The sequence below is a fragment of the Falco peregrinus genome, chromosome 2, assembly GCF_023634155.1.
Source record: "Falco peregrinus isolate bFalPer1 chromosome 2, bFalPer1.pri, whole genome shotgun sequence".
Classification (NCBI taxonomy): Eukaryota; Metazoa; Chordata; class Aves; order Falconiformes; family Falconidae; genus Falco; species Falco peregrinus.
The window spans coordinates 72751435-72769248 of NC_073722.1; the positions used below are offsets into that span (position 1 = coordinate 72751435).

Consider the following 17814-nt stretch of genomic DNA (forward strand, 5'->3'; position numbering starts at 1 on the left):
CATCAGTTTAAATTTTGTTTTAGCTCTGATGATCTTAGAGCAATTAAAAAAACGCAAGTAAGAAGTGTAAGATGACATGAAGAGGGCAGAGCCCTTGGCTGGCATCTGCCTGTGTCTTTCCAGCAGGGCTCTGATCGAGGGTTTGGCCTGTGGTGTCTGTCATGGTAATATCCCTTGATGTGTTTTATGCTCTTCAATCCAAGTGACTTGCTCCAAAGCACCATTTCTGTTTCCTCCTGTGCAGTGCATGCACATAGTGAACAGGAAAGCTTCAGTGAACCAAATCTCTTCGCACAAGAAGTCAGTGGGGAAACACTAATATCTATGGATTCAGGTTCACTTGCTTGATTGATCACCTTAATACAGAAGGTGAAACTTTCCATTTTGCGTTCTTTAATGATCCCGTACTAATTACTGCTCATTGATAAGCTTCATGCTGTCCTTCAAGTGATGAGTAGAAAGCAGAAGATACCTCCAGTGTATAAGATCAAGAGATACGGGAGACATCATAAGGCTTTCTGTCTGGCTCATTTGTTTGTGTGCCTTCCTATGATCTCAAAAATCTGCTGTGACTCTGCACTCTGTGGAAAAGCCATAATATGCGAAACAAACATGATGCTGGTGATGCAACATTAAGCGACTGATGATGTTAAGAAATGTACTAATACTTGTGTTTGAGGCCGTCTGGTCTGGTTTAGCCCTTCTGAGCCTCTTTAATAGATGAAAATTTTGTATTACATAATGAAGTGCTTTAGGATAAAAGTCTTCATGTTGTTGCTACATTCTCTGAAATTAATATTTTCTGACTAATATTTCCCCTGCCTCTCACTTCTTTACATGTATGCATGTACATACACGATGTATATACATTTTGAAAGAGAATTTTATATTTCATCTCTCTTGGGAGAATTCTTTTCCCTGAAGATGCCTGGTTTTCCCTAATGTGGCCTAATGGCAATGAGTGAATCAATTTTCACTTCTTTCTGTAAGAACTTTCACCAGACACACTTCAGTAATAGGATAGTACTGAATGTAAGTGGAATATAAATTTCACACCCTTGAAATGACTGCTTTGATGGAAGGGGGCAGAATTACAAATGTCAAATATTCCAAATTGTTTTGAGACAACTGGATTCATTTAAAATACAGCTTTGGTGCAGAGAAACAGCCTGGGGATGGATTGATCTTGTTTACCTACTGACACGTTTCTTCCATAGTTGTTTGTCTGTGCAGAAATTTGCCTGTGCAAAACTGTATGCTTTGGGGAGGCAGGTTCATTTTCGACCTTTTGACTGATTTTCGTTAGAGTATCTGGTTTGTCAAAAAGAAGGAAAAAAACCCAACACACAATCCAACCAGTATTGCACTGCTCCTTAAGCTTTAACAAGGAAGCTCAGGATTCATGTAAGCCTCTAAGATGTTTCAATGCCTCAGTCTTCCTTCAGTGTCCCAATGCAACAGTGCATCACACAAAAGAAATGCTTGGTATTTTTCATTCTGATATTGTAGAATTAGCCAAGGGACCCAGTGTGAGAGGTAGCATCCTTACTGGCATGCTGTGGTGCTGTTTCTCGGTTTGATTTGTTATTTCCTGCATTCTGCTGAAAACAGCTCAAAATGGTGCTGCTGCACAGGTTCCTAAGTCAAAGAGCTTGTCCCTCTCACATACCTCCCACCCTCACCCATATCCTGCTGGGGGCCTTGGGGTAAAAGGGAAGAGAATGCGAGTTTCCCTGTGACAGCATTGTTTATAATGATTTATTCTTTCTATTACTGTGGTTCTTAGAGGCCGCATGTAAAGATTGGGGTTTAATTGCACTAGGTGCATTGTAAACATGTGGTAGAAGAAGATGGGCATCGTCCTGAAGACACTTGTATTAATAAAACACTGTTGCTGACTGCAAGTCAAACAGGTGTGTGAGGTGGGTACAGGGAGAGAAGGTACAAGATGAAACAGAGGAGCAAGTTTGCCGTACAGTAAATGTATGCAGAAACTGACAGAAAGCGTACTTTACTTGGGTGTCAGACACTGAAATAAATTTTACCAGACTCTGAAGAAGGGTCAAGACTGAGCAGAGTGGTTGGACCTGTTGCTTACCAAGAGAGTTAAGCGTGGCAATAAAACCCTGGCTAATGATGACTCTGAAGGGTTGCAGTTGCTTTGGAATTTACTTTTATAAAAGCATGAAATTTTATGTATAAACAAGATCTATAACCACCTGTATAAAAGTAAGGAGGCTTAGTGCCTCTGAGAATGATGGACCATATTCTGTTGGCAGCTGCAGGACAGATCTTGTATTAGGACTGTAGGATCAGAGCTCAGTAATTGGTTATTTCATAAGCTTTGTCTTTGGTGAGAATAAAATATAATTGTCTCGAATCAATTTATTATAGGACACTTTTTTTTTGTCAGTCTGCTCCTGGCAGACTTACTCTTGTCATTTCCTGATGCCAAACCAGAGGTGCTGTAGCTGGGCGGTGGGAGCAGGCTCAGCCTGGGGCTTGGAGGGACCAACCCTCTCTGTTGCCTCCTGTGAGCATGCTCTTACCACCCTGCCTTGCTTCTCTGCTGTGTGAGGACCCACAGCCTCGAGACCATCCTTCTTCTGTGGCTGGCCATGTTGCAGTAGCTTGTGGTGCCCTTGCATCTGGCCTCTGGGCACCAGCTGTGGGAGGAGCTGGGAGATACAGGAACAAAAAAAGAAGGAAGAGGTAGGGAAGGGCAAAAGAATTTTTCTGAAGTCTTTTTTTCTGTCTCTTCCTTCTGGAAACACTGGGGCATGAGTTATGTTTAAGGGTAGCTTAACGGATACAGCTGTTGCCTTCAGCAAGAACACACTGAAAAGCAAACTTGCTGGAATTACACTTTTGCTTATTGCTCCCATGAAGCAGCAGCCTTGTGAACCTGGTGATAAATCACGATCCAAAGCCCACAGCGATGATGGGGTGAGATATGAAAAAAAACCTGCAAAGGAGAGAGCGAAGACAATGGAGGAGGCATTGATTTGATTTTGATAGCTGCTAAACAAAGTGGGCTGACAAAAACCATTAATGCCCCTTTCAGGCATCTCCACAGGAGGTCAGCTGCCAAACAAGAGAGGAAGTGGTGGGGGTGAGTTATGTGCTGCCTGTAAGACTGATGGCTTCTTATGCTTGATGGAGCCAGAGCTGCTTTCTAGTGAATGTCCTGGTGGGTGTTGGGTTTCTGACAGGGGATCCTGAAGGAGAGGCAATGAAAGTGTATTGCTTGCAGTGGGCTGGCAACAGTTGGCTGTAGGACGTGGCTGAGCTCTGCTGCTGCTACCCTGGGAGGCAGGCTGGAATCACCAGAAAATGCCATGTTCTGGCACAGGACATGGCAGTGAGGCATTGCCAGCTCTGACACAGCACAGGGTGTGCTGAAGGCTTGGCACAAGTTCCTACAGCAACAACGTCTCCTTGCTGGATTTTCTATGGTGATGTTTAGTGTTAATGTGTTTGTTTCAGCGGTCAGCCTTTGTTTTCGTACACAGTGAAAATCAGAGATAATCAAGGTACTGCTGCTTGTGTTAAATACCCCTAAGAAGTGTGGGGTCGTAGGGAGCAGGGTGTGGGGGTAGGGCAGGGTAGGGGGATCCCTTGCAGGCAGTAGCCCTTGTGGCAGATTTATCTGTTAATCTTCCCCCTTTTGATTTTCCTCCACTCCTCCCCACTCCTCTTCCAGGATCAAAATGTTCCTGTTTGGGTCTATGTGCATTTACAAATTTGCTTTAAGACCATATCTGAGCTCATTCTTTCTCAAAATAGTTTCCACATTGGTCATGATTAGAGACGCCATTTGTGTGACTGTTGATCTGTAAAAATTTTTGCCAGATCAGTAAGATACTGCTTTGAGATCATGGAGCTGTGCTGCACAAACTCAAGTTGTTTCAGTAATGGAGAGACAAAGAACAGCCACAAATTGAACATTTTATTATTGATAATGGCCAGCCAAGATGACTAAAACAGGATGCTGGCTATAGTGCTGGTTTGTTCTTCTGTTTTAATGTTTTTGTGGCTGGTGACCTGAAAAGCAGAACTAAATTTTGCAGTAATCAACAGGCATGAAGTTTAATTACAATGGAACAAGATAGCTCTGCTAGTGTTAAAGTGGTGCTCTGCTGATGGGCTAAAGAAAGTCTGAAAGAATGGTTTTCCTGGTTTGGAACACTGCATTCTTTCACTGGATGTTTTCATATTATGCACCATGGAAAATTGTTGCCAGTCTGTTCTGTGTGAGTAAAAGAGTATCTTAAAATACTGTGATTTTGACAGCAAGTCAGAGTTGGCATGTTTGCTTTTGGGCCAAATTTCAGAGATCCAGTGGCCCTAATGGAGACTTTGTCGCTAAAACTCTGCTCTACTTTTTAACTGCCCAATTTGTTTCCATTTCATGTGAAAAAAAAGATAACCTAGTCAAGGTTACCTGGACAAATTTTGAGTGCAGATGCCTCATGTAGAAGCCTGTACATTACTACTAGAGGCAAATTGAGACTGCTGAGTGTTTTCCCAGGTATGTTACCAAATAACCTAACTAATGGCTTATGTCTGACGAATGTGCCCTTCCTTGGCAGCGAAGTTGACTTACAGGGTTCCTTTGTGGTCCCCATCCTTCCTTTGGTTGCTATTATCCACTTCACCAGATTCTTCTTTCTTGCATGTATCCACAACTAGTGTTTGTGGGGCAGTGCTGTAACCTTATTGTCATGATCTGAGTTGAGAAAGAAAGCCTTAGAAGGGATTGAGTTGATTATTTTTACCCATATCACTTCTTCAGTGCAGTTTGTAATAAACCCTCAAAAAATATCAGCATAACTGGGCAAACGAGCTGTTTTCTGCACCTGATGTGTGATGGAGACAACACTGTCTTAAGCTGCAAAAGCACTGGTGCCTGGTCTAATCTCCCTCCTTTTGATAGTTACCTTTATCCTAACAGTTTCTGCCTTATTCTTTTCTCAGTTTCCATCACCTTCCTTTGGTGTTTGATAAGCAAGCAGCTTCTGCATGTGTACAGAATTGTTAACTTCCAGGACTTTTATTTCCATTACTTGCATCAGGACAACACTAATGAGGTATGAAATCATGCTGGCCATGAGACATTTTCTAAGCAAATTCTCCTCCGAAATAAGCAGGCATCTGGGCCTGATGGAGCAGGGGAAGTTGCATGGTGCAAGGAGGGCCTTGGAGAGCCGTGTGTTTGACTGCTGGTGGTGACATTTCTGCTTTTCTTCCTTATATGGTTCATTACTACGGTTTGTTTATTTCCTTAATTGCTCTCTGTTGCTGGGTCTCTGTGGACTGTAGTCTATGTAAAACAATGTGTATAATTCAAGGAAAAGCAAGGGTTTGTCTTGCTATACATACCAATATGCGGAATACTGTGAACTATGGATTTAAGGAATACATTATCCATTGAACTAAATCCTAAACTATTCATAACTTAAATCCTTTGTTCCTGCTAAAATTTAATATTTCATAGCAACTGATTTGCTGTATAGCATTGAGTGCATAAAGGCACTTGCCCAAGATCAGGGCTTACTTGGCTGGACTGCTGCATGTGCCATAGCTGTTCCAGCAGAAAGGAACTTGCTTGTCTGAGCAGGCAAAAAATCTGGAGAGATGGGAGTATTTTCATACTTACTCTGCAGAAGAGGTGCACTGAAAAATGAAGAGACTTGCCTGTAATCTCCCAGGGTCTTCACAAATGTCCTGGTGATTAAATCTCCCGAGTCCTGGTGCATCATCTCCATCACAAATTCTGAATTAATCAATAACACTTTTATTTGCCATCCCATAATTGCAGCAGTATTTTGTTGTTAAATACCCTGCAGTGTCATTAAAAACTAGGTTATTTAAGAATTGTAACCAATGCAGGCACTTGAGGCATTTCTAAAGGAAATAGTGGATGAGCCGTTCAATATAACTAACAATAAAGAAAAATACTTGATTACCCAGCAATGCAAACATAAAACTCTTCCTGAAGTATCCTGGAGATAGCCTGGCAGTATCATACCACCATGGCACATCCTTTTTATTACTCTGCATAGCACTGTAAAATGGATGCAAAATGAAAACAAGAATAAAAAGGATAGAAGTAGACCTGGGCTACCTTGATCAGAGGCCAAGAGTGAGACCGTGCCCCTGTCGCCTCTGATACCCTAAGACGGAGCAGCATGGCTCAGAAGGGGAAGTCTAGAATGGTAAATTGCAGCTTTGAAATTCCAAATTCAGCCTGAAAGAAAATTGAAACGTGGCCGAGCAGGCTGGTGCTCCACTGGAGTAATCACCTGCAGCCACCCTTTCACACAAAAGCTCTGAAGAAAGCCACAGGGGCAGAAAGCTAATTTTCCACTAACCCTTTGTTCTAAATGGTGGTAAACTGTGACTCCTGGTCCCAGAGGCAGAACGCTGTAAGGAAATCATTCTGTGTCTAGAAATTAATGTGTTAAGACACTTAAGCAAAATGAAGAATGTTGTCCTGCCCTACCCGTGTGCTTTCCCCCCCCCCCTTTATGTGGGAGAAAATCAGATTAAAACACTGCTATTGTATCAAGATGCAAAGAACTGAAGCTAACAAGCTAGGCAAAGGAAGATGGTTAAGATTTAGCCAACAAAGGAAATGCCTATAGATAGTTTTCAGAATTCCAGCTGTTAAAAAAACCCCTATGAATTGAGCTGACATATGGATAACGCCGCATTGTTTCTGCTTTCTGGATGGGAATGGTGCTTTTAATTGGGTTTTCAGTACATGTGCCTTGCTGTTAGAATTGGGTTTGGATAAACCTGCTGGGAAGTTTGCTTTTAATGTATTGTTTTAGCAACATTCTTGTTTTCTAACATTCTGGTAAGATCAATATTTAAAGGCTGTGAAAGCACTCAAGTAATTTTATTTACAATTTTGAATGAACATTTTGGGGAACTGTTCTGTTTTAGTTCCCTTTTTCCCATTTGGTTATCAATGTTGTGGAGATAAGAAGACAAATCCTGTTCATCTCCTATTGATTTTGGACTAAGTGAGCAATCAGTCCCTGTAACTCCACTCCTCCGTGTGCTCAAGTAACATCTGTAAAAGCAGAGATGCAGTAACAGACGTGATATAGATACACTGCTTTTGCAAGGGAAATACACATAGATACACAGATATAGATACACTGCTTTTGCAAGGGAAGCATTTAATAGAAACAGGAGAAATGGAAGTGAGTGCAGCAAGGAGTCTGGGAACACTACCTGAATTATTTGCACTCCTGAAAGTGATAGCAACTGGAAACATAATTTCTGTGTAAACCAGTGAGGGAATTCCTCTACATCAAAAACTTGACTGGAGTGTATGAAGCAATTAGTGCAAAAATACTACGACATCACAGAGCATGAGAATACTATTATTTTTTTTTTTAATTTTGCAACAATAGAAGAGGCCAAATACCATTATATATTACATTAATGAGATAGATTGCTACTTTTAATGGAGCCTCTGTGTTCTGCACTGCACTGTATGCAGATTTGCTAGTTAATAAGCCTGAACGGTGTTTCTGTTCGTGGAAAATGAATCTGAAACGTTTGTCAGATTATCTGTTTGGCATGCCTGACTGGTGTCTGGAGTGGCACTTTGCTAATGTGCTATTACTCAGTGTCATTAACCCACAGAAGTGATTGAAAGGTGAATTTATATTTGCACCATGCTGCTCAGAACAGGCTGTGTTCTGGATTAATCTGGTGCCCTGTGAAATGATGCTGTATAGGATAAAATAAACCATGCAGCTCAGAAAGCGCGTATCTCTAATTCTTGGTAGCTCTTTTTTGTTAGAGGAGTGTCTCGTCGTGATTATGGTAAAATGTGGTCCCGAAGTTGCTTGTGTGAATGTTTGTTTGTTAACTGTTTGTTCAACATCATTACAAATCCAAAGTTTTTATAATTCCTGTGAAAAGCTTCCGATTGCTTTACTCATCAGCATTAAAACCACATCAAATATTTTGGCAGCTACATTATGTATGCATAGCTTTGAAATAGTGCATTAAAAAAAGGAAGGGGGAATCAGTCTGAGAAACACAGAGCTGATTTTTTTTTTTCTTATTGATCCAGAAAGTCTATCTGTTTGCATGCAAGTAGATTACTTTCATCCTACAATGTATTTCCTTCTCCACTGAAAGTGAGGAAGTCTTATTTTCTTTCCATAAGTGGAACTGTCATTGTTAGTTTCTTTTGGGTTAAATAATGGTTGGAAACTGCTTAATGCTTTGCATCTCATGATATTTTTACAGTATTCCTAGCAAACAGTTTTTAAGGGAGATTTACCAATTAAAAGCCACAGTCTTTTCATTTAGGTGAATTTTGGAGCTGAAAGGGGTTTGCTGTGACCTTTTCAGGCGTGCAAGGAGATACAAACCCACAAAACAAAACGGTTTCTTGCTTACTGAAAATGTAGAAAGATAGGGGAGTGAAGGAGACTGGGGTTATTCTGCAGCTTTCCTGATTTGACTTCTTTCCGTTTGGTTTTACATCAAAGTTTGACGCTTGAAGTAATTAGTCCTCTGGGGTTTTTTTTTTTTGATCTTTTTTCAGTAGTTTTGAAATATCGGTATATTTGTCTATGTAAAAAGACAAAAAAAAACCCTTAGCTCTTTTGCACCGCGCTTCACAAAAGACATGTGACATACCGTGATAATCTCCCTTTGACGTACCCCAGAGTTGGAAATGTTTTAAAAAAACACCAGTGAACGGGGATTTTATTTCCTACATTAGCGTCTCAGGGCTCCCACTCAGTCCGCATCCAGAATGCCCACTGCTCCAGCGAGTGTCACCCACGTAACAGTGCAGAGAAAGCCGGTGCCCAAACAGAACTGAGGGGGAAAAAAAGGTGTAAGTGAAGACTGTGACATTAACAAATCATTGCAGGAATGACTGCAGAGCTGATCCTCAGTGAGAGGTGTCACGGTAATAAATGACTTCTGGAAATTATGGTGACAGGCGAGGGTGTCCGGGATTGGGGTGTGGAGAAGCGCCTGCCAGTGCTGCGTTACACACTGTCCCACATCTCTTTAGAAAGATGCCCGTTCTTAGCCATTTTCCTTGAGTAAGAATTAGTGCTGTCTCTATTTATGAAATTTAGCTCTATTTCAGGGACTTGAAAAATAATGGACTCGCTGTTCTTCTCAATTAGTGCTTTATTTTGTTTAATCAGATAGAGATCAGTTTTCTGTCGTCATTCCTTAATAATAATAAATGCACTGATGAGCCTAATTGTTATACTCATTAGACCTTCAAACCCAGGAGCAGTCACCCCTAAGTTTTATTGTTCAAAAAAGGATAAATGCAGAGCAACCTTGAATGTCTTCCCAGATGTTGATTAGCTGTGTTGCCTAAGTACTACGGATTTTTCTGTGTGTTATTTTTACTGTTATTGCATGGTAAAACAAAGAAAAGAAATCCCGAGGAGTTCATCTACATTGACATGATAGATTACAAGAGCTTCTCCAGGGCATTTGCTCATCACGTATAGATAAATTCAATCTCTCCTTTTTCTGTAATGGAAAGATTGCTACAATGTGGGAGTTAATTAGCAGAGCTGTTTATGAAAAAAGGGGGGGGGGATATAGGCATGGGTAGATGAAAGATGGGTTGATGAATGAATAGATAGATGCTGGGATGATTTTAAGTTTTAAAAAAAATCCAAGTGTACAGGGGATTGTAAAATTTGGAGTTTGCCCATATTTATAAAAACAGAATTACTACTTGCTCTCAGGCCTGGGAAAGCGTTTTACGACAGAGTATTTTTTGGTTTTGTGTGTGCACGAGTTTTCGTTAACTGAAAAGCACTGTCTGAACATTGTGTAATTCTACTCACTAACAAGCAAGTCCCTTCATATCACCCAATGGAAGCAGGGCAAGCAGCACAGAAATAAAGGAAAAATTATTGTGAAGTTTAAGAAATTGTTAAGGAGAGCCAGGAGTGGTGGTGTAGCCTGTTAGTTGAATTGTTATGTTCACGAAGAAAATATGCATGGTAATAGTATTTATAAAGAGAAGACAATACTATTAATTTTGTTGTGTTTTATTTTGTTTTTTAAGACAAAACTGTGTCATATTTCAGGGGCATTTATTTATTATTTTCTGTATTACTGAATCTGGGAAAAAGTTACAAACTGCAACGAATACATTTAGTTTTCTGCATTTCACTCAAATGGGGGTAAGGCAGTGACCTTCTCTTATTTCTACTTGAATGGCTAATACTGATACAAATCTGAGCAGATTCAGGCCTTTTCTGTTTTTGATGGGTTTGCATTCCTGGTTTGCATTCACTAAGGAAATATCTTGGACCAGCACAGCTTGTCTACTTGTCTGCTACTTGGATTTCCATACCTCTGTTCTGATGTTTGTTTCATTTTGTTTGGTTTTTGAATAAAACCAACATTCCAATTTAATTATAAAAAAAAGTTGAGTAGTTCTTGAAATTAAGGAGAGCAGTCATGAAATAATTTATTCCTATTTGAACTTAATTGAAGTAAATGTATATTTTTAAGAGCTGATTGGAGCCTTTTCATTAGAAAATATATATATACACATATATAGGTTTATCTTAATAATGTGCCTTTGACTCAGAATAGTTTTTCATTACAAATGTAAATGTTAAAAAAATATACAGAAGTCTTAAAAGCACTACAATTATTTGTAAAGTCCGTGAGCAAGATGTATATAGATAGCATTCCCTTTGGACTTTAAGAAGGAAAGTACAAGGTTCAAAGTCAAAACGCAACCAAAATTCATTGCTAATGTGCACTGTACATATACATTGATATATGTAAACATGTCAGACAAAACACATTTTGGGATTGCACAGTAATAGTTTGAAACTTGCTGTGAGACAAAATACATTTCATAGGTGCCTTATTATCTCTTGATCCGAAAGAGGCTGTCATACTGAACATGAGACTAGTGTGTCCTCCTGCCTCACAATCCTTTCATTCTGTCATTTAATGCAGAAAATAGTATGACTGTGTTCACGTGAAAGTAGAACTACTGCATAGTAAAGGTCTTCAAAAGGAATGAGAACGTTTATCCAGAATAAGAACCCATTTGTGCTGTTTGCTCCTCAATTGCTCCGGATTTTTGGTCCTGGACCTTTGGAGCTCTTCATGCCCTAGGCTGAGGCACACCTTACCCAGAAGCACCATGTCCCCCATCAAGCATGCCTTCCTTTGACACAAACATCCCCCCATGGCTCTCCACCAGTTCCCCTGGTCTTGCCTCTTGCAGCAAAGTCTTTCTTCAGGGACGCTGCAAGATGTCCAGCTGCCCACCGTCTCCTCACCAAATGCCTCCCTGAGGTATCCCATGAAGTTTTCCATTTCCTAAAACTACCTGCAAGAGCACAATGCGGTTGCAAACACGCAGCATGGCTATATACTGTGACCTACAAACTGTGCTAAATCCTCCACATACTTTCTATATACAATAGTAGTAGATAAAGTGAGAGCACTTCTGCTGAGATGTCACCACCAATAGACATTGGTGAGGTTCATGGTGAGCACTTAAATGTAGGCCATGTTTTCAAACATTACCAGTTGACATCTTTTTTGCTAACGAAAGCGATGATCATGATCCAGTTTTCAAGACAATAAGCTGGTGAAACCCACTTAGGGCAAACGTCTTGCTATTGCTTGGAAAAATATAAATGAGGTGGGGACTCATTCCTTTCTCCGTGTGAGAAACCACCCATTGCTCTTTCTGGAGTGCTCGGGGGGCTCTGTGATTGTTAGATTTTAAATTTTTTATTGTTTTGTTAGCTTAACCTGCAGTTGACCCATACTGATTTCATTCAGAGTGATGCCACTTAGTAGTAATGCATTTTCTGACACCCTGTAGAAATTATGCTGCTGGCGTCGGGGTCTGGACCATCAGCCCGGGCGGAGCTTCTGGTTGGTTCATCCCCTGCCAGGGAGCCTTGTACAAGGCTGCTCTTTTATTATTTAGCACCTTGCTTATGGCATCGCGCTTGAACTCTGGAACTTTTCAGGTCCACTTCCCAGGAGTTCAAGGGCGATTATTAACCCCTGCAATGCCAAAAATTTCCAAGAAGTCAAAACCCTGTAGGTGCATGTGTGCCTGGGTAGTGAATATGGGACATTCGCTTACAGCTTGACAACTTTAAATTATTTTAGCCACCATCTTCTGTAACTCTCAGACATCTGTGGGAGTCCCTGTGTGGGGCCAGACCCCAAAGGGTCAGCTGTCACCACCCCACACATCCCCTTGCATGCTCCTAGGTGTGGGCATAGCCCCTTAAAGGCAACGCTTCCTTTAACTTTGACATGGCCAGAATTTCACTCCTGATGTCTAATGCCATCATGTATTTAGAGCCCTTGGTTGCCTGCAGAAAGAGGTATTCAGTCCAGTTATTTCCAGTGCTTGCCAATATATGGTACTGGTTTCTTCCAGTGGAACTTCTGTGTCTAAATAAAAGTAAAATGTTATAATGTAGTGGAGGCTAACAAAACAGGCTCATTACCACAATGATTGCTGCTGATACTCAGTGCTCCACGCCTTCTTGCAAACGTGATCCTTTAGAACATCAATTTTATTCAAATAAAAAATGACAATTAATTAAAATTAAAGTTTCTGCTGTGCCTCAGCCTTTGGAACAACTGAAGGAAGGCAGAATTCAGGTTTTCTTCTAGAACTTGTAAAAAAGGAGAGTATTTTATCTCATGAGGTAGAAGTTATGAACACCAACCAAATTCGTTAACGTTTTATTTCAAATTTGAAGCTGCAGCTCAGGAAAGCATAAGGCAAGAGTATAATAGCTCCAAGAAAAGCTCGGCAATGAACCAGCATGTACTTCCCTGCTGCTGTGTGCAGGTGTGCGGGGAAAGGGAACCTGGTGGATGAGTGCTTGTGTTTCAGAAGGACTTTGTGAAGCCATCCTGTGCCTCCTTCTTGCTTTTTCCATTCTTCTTGCAAGTAAGTGAGACAGCTTTCACGAGAACTGCACTGCAGAGGTCAGGGAAGGAGAAACCAGCACCTGCGAGTACCAGTAAAGGCTCCCTGGAGCTGCTGGCACAAGCCCTGTGTTTTTGAAGAAGACATCCCTAGGGTGCCCCAGGCAGATCCCGCAGGTAGACTTTGTCTGATGTTGGGGCAAGGGGTTGCTGGAGATGGCACAGCGAGGGTCTTGTAAGGTCGAATGGGGAGCCCCGGGGCTGTGCATGGTGTGTCACCTTCTCGCAAAGGCCTTGCTTAGGCACAAGGCTCTCTATAGGCCACCCCCCAAAGAAAAAGGCTTAGATATTTTAAAATGGAGCCGAGTGACTGTCTGAAAAACAAACATAGGCAAAAATGCTTGAGTAAAAAGCCAACCCTCTGCCTGTTTCCCTTGTATGTGTTGGCCCCATCTGTGCAATGGAGAAACATTTCTTTTGTACTCAGATGAGCTGGATGCAGATGGCAGCTACCTATAGTCCCGATGCAGCCATACTTTGAGATCTTTACATGTTGCTCGTTTTTCACACCACAGCTTAAACTCTCTCCTAGGGTAGACACTACCTGCCAGGTGGTTGCGGCAAACCACTCTTCCAAGCAAATGGGGCTGATCCAGCCTTCATCTCTGCAGCTGCTCTGTCTGCCCTTCTCAGCGCAATGGGAAGCTAAAGATGTAAGTGGTGTGGCACCCGCATGAATTTTGTCCTAAATAGAGCTGTACCTCCCTTAGCTTTGTAACTGCGGACTGTGAGTCAAAATAAAATGTGGCAAATCATTATGCAAATGAGGAGGGGGAAAAGTGTTATTTCTTAAGTGCTAGATCTTGCAAATGGATGTCTGCAGGCTGACAGAGCCCTGCCCTCACGTAGAGCTCTGAAGATCTCTGCAAAAGCAGGACAGGACGCCTGTGTGCATCAGCTTGCAGGATTAGGACTGCTATATTAAAGGAAGGAAAAAACTGTAGAGCCGTCATTCGTCTTACGGAATGTTACAGTTTGGAAAGGTTTTTCTATAGACAGGTTATCACTGCTTTAGAACTGAGTACCCACATGAAGACACAAAATGATTGCCATTCCTTTGTTAAAGGGGTATTAACTTTTAGTGGATGTGAATTTAATCTAACCTATCTATTCGCATTAGACAGATCATGCATTATCACTGATGATTATTGGAATTCTGCTTAAGCATTTGAAATTCAGACAGGATGCTATGAAAGTAAAATTGAGTAGGAAATGACTGCAGACAAGTATGAACCTGCCTATCCTCTCTTCATCAAGAAGGGGAAAAAATCAAACATTTTAAGCTTGGAAGGCAAGATAGGTGGTCAGAAAATCTTTCTGGTGTTGATAATCTTCACGTACTTCTACTGTTTATATGAATTCTAAAATCTAGCATTTTTAACCTTATGAATGCATCCCTCATTCATTTGATAGCATGTTTATTTTTCAGCTATAGAGTCTGTATCATAAAATTCATTAGCCGATTGATGGGGAATCAGTTGGGAAAATAAAAATTAATGAAGCCCCCATCAGGCAGCTCTTCCCCTCATCCCCAACAGGCCAATAAAAGGGAAGAGAGAATCAGAAGTTACCCACCTCTGAGTGTTTTTTGTTGTCGGTTTACAAGGTAGCATTTGCACTTTGGTGGCTAAAATCCCTCTGATCGGATCTGCTGTGCCATCCTGTGGCATTTTGCAGGGTCATCTAGCAGGAAAGCTTTGCACTTGCCATTTGTCATATACATGACTTACACCATAGTTTCATTAATGCTGTAGACCCAGGTTAGACTGAGTTTTGAATTAAGAGGGACCTTGATGGAGAGGAATACTTTTGAGATTGATCATCAGATCCTTATATTGCTTTTTTTTTTTTCTTTTGGCTAATTTTGCACTGCAGAAAGAGGTTATTTTCCACCTTTCAAAATGGGAAAATGAGTCTGGAGTGTCAACTGGAGTGCCCAAACATCAGATGGGGAGACACATCTCTTTAGTTCCATCTCGCTCATGGTTTGCCATAAAAAGAAAACCTCTCCCTGTCAACCAGAATTTTATAGTGTTTATTCTTTGCATAAAATACTTAAATTTTAATTCTTTAACTTACAGGACTGTTTGGGGAACATAATTATTAATATTTATTCATTCAATTTTCTTTCATTAAAACCAACAGCTAACATTTTAATTTTTAATACTGCTCCTAGTATACCTGGTCCTAGAGGAAAAATAAGGATGTTCCTGGGAATCTTGTTAAATTTAACAACTGACCTATCCAGTGTGAATCATCAGTCTTCAGAGAAATTAGAGGGCTGTTTTGGTATTCCTTTGTCTAGGGTTTTACATCTGCAGGAGAGAGGTAAGAGATGTGTAAACACCAGCTCAGTAACTATCTACAGACTGTAACTGAAAAGCTCAGTTGATAAGGGATAGCCAGGCAGTGGTGAATTTGGTCCCCTATGTTGTAGGAGGGAAGGGGATATAGTCTGGTCCGGTCTGCTGGACTGCTGGTAGGTGACTAGAGAAAAAATAATGTATGAATGAAAAGAGTCAACACATGCTTTTTTTTCCTCAAAACTGCCTTTCTGAGGATGAGTCAGCTCAAAAATAAAGATATAACTGAATATTTATATTGAAATCCAAAGTTGTCTTTGGGTATCTGGGTTCATTAAGTACTTCCTTAACTGAATTGCTTTTGCTAAGCTTTCTTGTGACTTGCTGACACCTCCCGAAGTCCCCCAGAGTCCCTAATGATCGGAGGAGGTTGTGCCATCACAAATAATGTGGGAAGCACAAACCAGACACAGACATGGACTAGACTAGTTCCTCCTGCAGTCAGTTGCTGTGGTCTGAGGCATCTCGCAGTGGCCCAGCTTTGAGGACAGGTGTTCAGAAAGGGCCATCCTCTGGAGCAGACCTTTCCAGCTGCAAGTCCCTTTGAAGCCACGAGTCATGCACCTAGTCTCTGAAGGTAGTGTGGTATCCCTCTGTGGAGTATCTCCTGCCTGGCATGAGGCAAGGAGGGGCTTTCATGCACACAGTCTATGAGAGAAGCTACACAGCTAGTTAACCTTTACTTTAGCATGTCTGTGAAAGTCATGCTGCTGGAGTTGTTTTTCTCTATTGATTATGGCTTCAAAATGTGTCAAAGCTGATAGGAACCTGAGAGGCTCCTTTCAGGTGGTTTCTTTTTTTTGGGGGGGGTGTGTGTTTGCTTAATTTTATGTTAAGAAAAAAATGAAATTTTTTGGTTTGTTTTTTTTTTACCCCTAGATAAATAACATCAACATTGACAGAAAGGGATCGGATCTCACAAGTGAATGACTACTATTTGAGAAATCTCTAGGGCTATCTGAGGATTTTAAACTTACCTCTCTAAAAGAAATGGAAAGCAAAGCTACAGAGTGTGTGTGTGTGTATATATATGAGAACCAGTTTCCATATACATAACAGTATATGTTCTAGTTGTTCCAGTGAACATGTGTGGATACAACTCACACATTTGTTGACTTTCTTCAGTGTGTCAGCTGCAATGTAGCAAAGCTGATCAGAAGTGGACACTGAATTGTTTCCTTACCTTCGAGTTTCCCGTGGGAATAAGGGCCCTGGTTCTGCACCAAACAGGGGCAGCTGCAGTGTACAGTCAACTTGAATGGTGTGGTGCGATGTGATATCTGTATGAATGATAGCTTTTATTCAGATTTCAGCATCAGGACCATATTCTAGCTGTTCCTACAATGTACTCAATGGAGTGTTTTCATGTTTTCAAATGATCCCATAGATAGTCTGCAGATGCTGTCGTGTAAGTGCTGAGGGTCACGCAGGTAGAGGTGAGATGTTCTATCTGCTGCCCTTCATGTCCCTCCCAGATTACACTGTCCTGTGTGTCACATGATGTCTGGGAGCCCAGAACTCCAGCGCTTCTCAGGGTCTGTTCTGCATTGGAGATACGGTGCTGCTGCTCTCAGACCTGCAGCAAGCATGCAGAGGGTGAGGAGGTTCCTCTGAGGTTTACGCACCAGGTACAGGGCGGTCTGTGCTCTCATGGATTTTGCTGGAGAAGGGAGAATCCAGCAGTGACGGTGGGCTTGCAGTGCCCTTTGTGTTGCATGGAAATGTTCTCTGTCTGAGACAGGTGGCAAGTTCAGGTTCTGTATGAGGCAATATTTAAATTACAGGCTGTGGACACGAGTATTCAGACCTTTTAGTAAACTTCTTGCTACTCGCTCTTTTCATTTCTATTCTTTGTTCATCAGTGTTTAAAAAAAAAAAAAAATCCAGCAGAAGGTCTGAGGTTGACATTTCCGAGTGAAACAGAGAGTACAAAATTTCAGTTTGACCCTGGCACTGCAGCTGCTGAAATATTAACGGCATTAAATGCAGGTGAATCGGAAACGTGTGCGCAGGCCAAAGATTCCTCCAGGCGGTTTTCTTTGGGCTCACCCGCTCCCTGTGTGCTGCCGCCAGTGGGGAGTCTCCTCCGCTCACCCAAATGAAGAGTGACAGGGGTGATGAGGACAGCAGTTATTGCAACAGCCTTTCTTTGATAGCGAAAGCTGTCTGTCTGATAAGATTTAACAGGCAGCGTCAGTTGTTCAGGCAGTGCAAAGCCAACGCTCGAAAGCGCTTAAGCCAGCTAAGGAAAAACCATGCAGCATTCTTGCACGGTGCTGGCTGCCACTGCCAAGCCTGTGACCATGTAGGCTTGGGGATGTGGGTGATTTTGAGGTGAATTGGGACCTCAGGCTGGGCTGCATTACCTCCCGAGTACCAAGCTTCACCTGCGATGTTCCAACTTTTTTTTTTTTTTGTACATGTATGTTGCAACGTGGGC

At 41.5% G+C, this 17814-nt stretch overlaps 1 protein-coding gene across 2 annotated transcripts in view; it reads left to right on the plus strand.

Annotated features, from left to right (window-relative positions):
- Positions 1–17814, plus strand: part of UNC5C (unc-5 netrin receptor C) — a 260978-nt gene that overhangs the window by 60796 nt on the left and 182368 nt on the right. The gene's annotated exons all lie outside the window — the stretch shown is intronic.